Below are 6,763 nucleotides of genomic sequence, written 5' to 3'. Positions count from 1 at the left end.
TATTTGACTTCTTTATTTTCTTACATTATGGACACTGGCTATTTTGTGGAAAATGTATTCTGTGTTCTATGTTGGAGAGTTTTCTTAGACTTCTTGAAGTTCATCTATGTTTAATCTTCAGTGTTAATATACTCCATGTATTATTCTTTGCAGAATGTTCCTTCAGCTCTTTGAGTTGTTACTCCATTGTCTTCTGGTTTTGGTAGTTTTTCATGTGACCTTTGATGTTTATATTAATCTTGTTCCTTGACTCACTTTCTTACTTTCTTAATTAACATGTAGAAATTCAAAATACACACCAGTTCTACCCACTCCTGTCTGGGAGATTAAAGCCCTCATATGTTTCATCCAACAGCAGCTCCTGACAGAAGGCTATCCCTTTGTTAGCACAGCCGAGCTTCTTGGTTGCTGGGGCTGCAGTAACAATCCTCTGGTCACTGCCCAACAATGTCCCCAATGGTTCCTTCACATGCCCATGTCTCCTGGAGGAGGGACCAAAGGAAACACTAAGGCCTCCTTCTGGCTGGTCAATGGGGTAGAGGAGGAAAGTGACCTCCTCTAAGGAGTGGTGTGAAGAGAAACATAAGGCATAAAGGGGAGGGGCACTGAGTCTCTGAGGAGGGTGTTACTCCAGGAGAATAAATCCACCGACCAGGTCATCAGAGACTGCATCCCCCTGGTCCCAGCTCCTGAGCTGTTCCTCATGTCTGTAGTCCTCCTGAAGTCCTTGCAGTCTTGCCCTGCTGTCTCCCTCAGGGAGGTTTGTGTCTGGGCTCACATTGACTTCCTCTCACTGTGCGTCTTGCACAGTAATACATGGCCGTATCCTCGGTGGCCACGGAGTTCAGCTGCAGGGAGAACTGGTTCTTGGACGTGTCTCTGGAGATGGAGGTTCGGCTCTTGAGGGAAGGGCTGTAGTATGTGCTCCCATCATAACATATTTCCCCCATCCACTCCAGCCCCTTCCCCAGGGGCTGGCGGATCCAGTTCCAGCAGTAACCACTGGTTGTGATGGAGAATCCAGAGACAGTGCAGGTGAGGGAGAGGGTCTGCGAGGGCTTCACCAGTCCTGGGCCCGACTCCTGCAGCTGCACCTGGGACAGGACACCTGGGACAGAGAGAACACAGTGAGTCCTGGGCTCACATGCAGGGTCCCCATCTCCTCACGTATAAGCCCTGAGTCACTCACATCTGGGAGCTGACAGCAGGAAGAGGAAGAGCCACAGGGGAGTCATGTCTTGCATGCGAGGTCCTCTTCCCCCAGAAAGCATTCTCCAGGGTGAGGAGGCCCGGCATTTAAGTGGATGCCAACTGCGTATGTGTCTGGTGGCTGTGTGGGTATTTGCATATGGGAGGTGTCTGCACATACAAAGGGCAGGAACTGAGGGAGGTCCCGGTCTCTGGGGCTTCTCCTGGAAGGAGGTGCTGACTGTGCCCTCAGAGCACCAGGCCCTCCTTGGGGTCCTGGTCACTGTGCCCAGGGACCTCTCCTTCCACACCAGGGGCTGTGCTGCAGGAGGTGGTCAGGAAGTGAATGTGGGCAGAATCAGTGACTTCTAAGGAATAAGATCAATATAGATATACAGATACAGATATAGATCTAGATATCTAGTTATAGATCTAGATATTTAGATATAGACATAGATGTAGAAGTAGATTCACATGTAAAACTTTTTAAAAAATACAATCTTCTTGATTTTTTTAGAGAGAAAAGGGGAGCAGCATTTAGAGTTAGAAACATCTATGAGAGAAAATCATCTATGGGCTGCCTACTGCAAGGCCCCCACTGGGGATTGAGACAAAAACCCCTTCATGTCCCTCACCTGGAATTAAACCAGTGACTTATTGGTTCATGTGTCCATGCACAAGTGCTGAGCCACAGGAGCCAGGTGGGATCTTCTTTTCTTTGTCCTCACCTGAGGACATGTTCATTGATTTTAAAGGCAAAGGAAAGAGAGAAGGAGAGAGAGGAACATTGATGTGAGAGAGAAACATTGGTCAGTTGCCTCGCATATACCCCCATACTGCCAATCACACCTGCAACACTTTCATTTATTCATTCAAATATTTTAAATAGATATCAGAGAGGAAGGGAGAGTGAGAGTGAGACAGAAACATCACTGATAAGAGAGAATATCTGATTGGCTGCCTCCTGCATATCCCAACTGAAGATGTTGGTGGCAACCTGGGTGTGTGCCTGACCCTGAATCAAACAGTGACCTACTCTTCACATGTCACCGCTCAACCACTGAGCCACACTGGCAGGGCTGTTCCTGCACTTTTAGGATTCACAGAGCTCCAGTGTACCTGGGGTCTGGTCAGCAGGTCTTTGGCAACCTTATAGATGACCAGGATTCAGCCATTCAATGACTGTCCTCTGACCCAGTGGCCACTGGCTTGTCCACCAGGATGCTGTGGAGCTCACAGGCCCCTGGAGTTCCCTCAGCACAGGTGTGAGTTGTTGGAGGTGCTCTGAGGTCAGTGCTCAGCTGTGTGTCCACCTGACACAGGAGAGCCCCCATGACCTGATATCACACCTGAGTTCAGAAGGTTGGCTGAGTGGCCCTAGCATCTCAGGGAGGGACTGGCACCGGAGATGGGCAAGAGTTGGTGACGTGGGGCTGCATTTAAGGCAAAACCTACCAGGGCCGGATGGAGTGGGCAGACACAGCCACATGGGACATCATGTGAAGGCACCATGGGGTGAGAGTGTGGTCCGCAGGCAGAGGACAGAGGGCGAGGATGGAGTGGAGTCTGTGGAGCTGAAGGCACAGCAGAGGGGGCTGGGACCAGGTCTCCCTCCAGCGGGTTCTCAGGATGCAGGTGGTTCTCCAGAAGAAGTGGGACAGGTGTTGGGACACGTCCCCTGGGACCAGGTTCTGAGACCCACGGGGAACAGGGCCCAGCAGGGCTTCCTGCCTCCATCTGGGGCACACGGAGAGATGGGCGCTTCCAGGCTCACAGAGAGGCAGCGCCTGCAGGGTCCGACCTCCACCTCCATGTGCAGCCACGTCAGTGAGAGGCAAGCAGCTAACTGCCCCCAAAGGGCTCCTCCTGGGGCAGAGTGAGGGGCTGACCACCCTTAGGTGAGGTTGGGGCCTGGACTATGTGTTCCCTGCTCAGCACTGTGTGGAAGGAGGAGGACTTTGTTCTCAGGGAGGGGACAGGGATCCCCTACAATGTTTTCCTTGTCAACCCAGAGAGCGACCATCAGGAACCTGGTGACAGGAAGGGTACAGAGAAGAACTTTGACCAGATCTGAAACACAGCCACTTCCTGCTTTTTTCCTGCAGAGAATCTAATTAGAGACACAGAGAAGGAAGCAGGACCTGCCCCAGGGACACTAGGAGAGAAAAAAACATTGACCTTAATAGGAAGCCCTCACCACCCCTCCAGGGACAGCCTCTGAGCAGGGACCTTAGGTTTTCAGGTCCTGAGCGCCCCCTGGTGTCTTGGATTCTCCCTGCAGCCCCACCCTGCTGCCTCCTCAGGGAGGTTTGTGTCTGGACTCACACTGACTTCCCCTCACTGTGTCTCTTGCACAGTAATACACAGCCGTGCCCTCAATTCTCAGGCTGCTCATTTGCAGGAACAGCGTGTTCTTGGCATTGTCTCTGGAGATGGTGAAGTGGCCCTTCACAGAGTCTGCGTATGTTCTACTACCACCACTATCAATGAATGCAACCCACTCAAGCCCCTTCCCCAGAGCCTGGCGGACCCAGTGCATCCAGTAGCTATTGAAGGTGAATCCAGAGGCTGCACAGGAGAGTCTCAGAGACCCCCCAGGCTTCACTTTGCCTCCCCCAGTCTCCACCAGCGGCTCCTCACACTGGACACCTGCAAACACAGAGATGTCCTGGTCAGGAAATTCTCACATGTCCACTGTTTCTCTCACTCATGTCCACTCACATACTGAGTGTCTCTTGTTCTCCATAAATTACCTCTTAAAAGAGCCACAGGAATACCCAGCTCAGCACAGGCCCCATGGTAAGAGGTCTGTGTTGAGTCCTGATCAGGGAATGGGAAAACCTGTGATCCCAGGGCTGGGCTCCGGTCCCAGAGCTGCAGGGCTGGGGCTGGTTTTTATGGGGAGAGGCGGCCCTATTTGCATGTCCTTCTGCTATATAGGGAGCTCTGGGTGGGAGGCCTACAGGGAGGGCAGTGCCTATGTGCTGGTGAGAGTGTCGTGTGGGAGGATTGTGGTCACGATAACATTTCAATGACTAAATACAAAATTCTAAGTAGGTTTGAGGCTTGTTCAAGTGTCTACACATGGAAATAGTGAGCCCTGCATCTGCCCTGTGCCCTCCCACTGGACCCACCTGCTACAGGAGACCTGTACAGAGACCCAGGAGAGAACTTTGTCTTAAAAAGAAAAAGAAAAGGTTTAAAATGCCAGATGCCTTTGACAGTCACCAGTAATGACAACCAATGGAAATAAACTCTCACCACCTGAGAAAGAAGTAAAAGAGAAGGAGGTTCTCATTCAGGAGACAGGAAGCTCCCTCTGGCACTCTTTGTCCTACAGAACGTTCAGAGGACAAACTAAGACCCAAATGTGACTCTAGAGCCAGTGGACCAAGTATTGGGGGAAGTGAAGCATCTGTTTCGGTCCCTGGGAACCAGAATCATGAACTAGAGAGACACAGACAGAGCTCCCGGGTCCTATTCCTTCAGGGCAGTTTGGTGCTCGACATGTAGCAGCTGCACGGCCTCCTTTGTGGTGTTATCGCTCTACTCTCTGTTATAGACCCAGGTTCATACATTGGGTCATAGAAGAACCTCCATCATGACCAGGTGTGTTGAAGGGAAGATGTCAGTAATGGTTTAGGCATAATTAAGTCTAGGTGATAAAAAACTTGTTATTGGAGAGCTCATGTCTGCATGTGACCCTTTGACCACTGTCCCCACAGGATGGGGGTCAACTGGAACCCACACCTGACCCAGTGCCACATTGGGGGAGAGCTCCCTGGGAACATGAGGGGGAATTAACCAAGACCGAGGACACACACTTCCCGGGTTCTTGTCTCATTAGGTTGTCATCTCCATGTTGTGTAGCCAGTTCATGTTTCCATTCCTCACTTTTCTCTGAAACAGCTACATGTTTACTGGAGCCATGGAGACACTCTGTTCAGAGGGAGCAGGGGCTCCAGCCATTTGTGTGTTGATTTCGTATCTTACATCTTTCCTGGATTCCAGTTCTTCTAACTTCTCATACAGTTTTTAGGGTTTTCTATGTACAAGATCCTGTCATCTGCTTACAGATAAGGAGAAACATTTTAACTTGTTTCTTTCTGATTTGGACATTTGAAATGGCCTTCTCTTACCTACTTATTCTGACAAGGACTTCTTGTTTTGACGAATAAAGTAGTCACAGGGGAGCCCTTGTCTTGGTCCTGATGTAAGAGGAAAAACTTTGAAATTTTCTCCGTGTGGTGTGATGTCACTTGTTGGCTTTTCAAATGTGGCCTTTAGTACATTGAGGTCCAACACTTCCACACCTAGTCTGTTAAGGATTTTAATTCTGAAGCCATTCCCAATTTTAAAGGGTTTATTCTGTATCTATTTATACAATGGTGTACTTTATCCTTCATTCTGTGGATGAGATGTAGCAGTTACTGATTTATATTCGTTGTGCTATCCTTGCATGCTAGGACGATATCCCACTTGATCGTGGTAAATGACCCTTTCAGTGTGCAGTTTAGGTTCCTGGCATATTTTAAAGTGTTTTTGCATGTAATTTCATCAGGGATATTGACCTGTCATTTTTGTATGTTTTTCCTTGACTTTGATATGAGTGTAATGGTCATCTTAATAAATCTGTTTGGAAGTGTTGTCTCTTTTCTTAATTCTTGGAAGTGTTAAAGAATAATTGATAGACAGTTATTTTTATTTGAAATTCTGATAGAATTTACCCTTGAGTCCATTTGGACCTTGGCTTTTATTTGGTGGAAGGCTTTCACTATTATTTGAATTATAATTTTACAATTTGTAGCAATCTAGCAAAGTTTGGATTAAACTCCTCATTTGAGCTCCTACTTAGTGGACTGAGAAATACAGCTGTTGATATTCACAAGTTGTGGTCAGTGTTGTAATGGTAGTTGCTTGCACATTGCATATTTATTTTACATGTTATCCAAGAGAATTAAATATAACCACATTTTCTAATATAGAATTTGTAATGTACAATGTGTAATTGCACGAACAGTATTATATCACTGTTCATGTGTGAATGCATGCCTTTTCCAAAAATGAGTGTGTGACTATGTGGGTCTGAGTCTGTATATGTGTGTGACTCTGTGTGTCTGTGTGACTCTGTGTCTCCTGGACAAGTAGTAAGAAGATGGTATGGATACAGGTGTCCCATGGATGCTCCTCGGCTTCCAACATGCTCTGATGCACATCTCACCACAGTGAGGCTAGAAAACCTTGGCTCCAGGAGGGAAGGTGGAGGAGGAGTTTGATGATGCACATCCCAGCCCTCCGGGTCACCTGTCCCTGCCACAGGGTTAGCACTGCTTCCTGATAGACAGTAGGGCCTTCATGAGGGTGGATGTGGGGCTCCCTGTCTTTGGAGCATTGACCTGACAGCTCTTCTGAGGGTCAATGTGGACCCAGAGAGGATGAGTGAGGTCGCAGCCCTGAGTGTGCTCAGGCCTTTCAGCAGAGGGAGGGCATGTGATCTCCCTGGAATCAAGAGGGGGAGGGCACAGGGACAGTCAGACACTGAGGGAGCTGGGCCCCCAAGGGAGGCATGCAGAGC

Source organism: Pipistrellus hanaki (genome assembly GCF_964339955.1).
Source record: "Pipistrellus hanaki genome assembly, chromosome: 1".
NCBI lineage: Eukaryota > Metazoa > Chordata > Mammalia > Chiroptera > Vespertilionidae > Pipistrellus > Pipistrellus hanaki.
The sequence above is the reverse complement of the archived record's forward strand: the minus strand, read 5'-3'. Positions refer to the sequence as shown.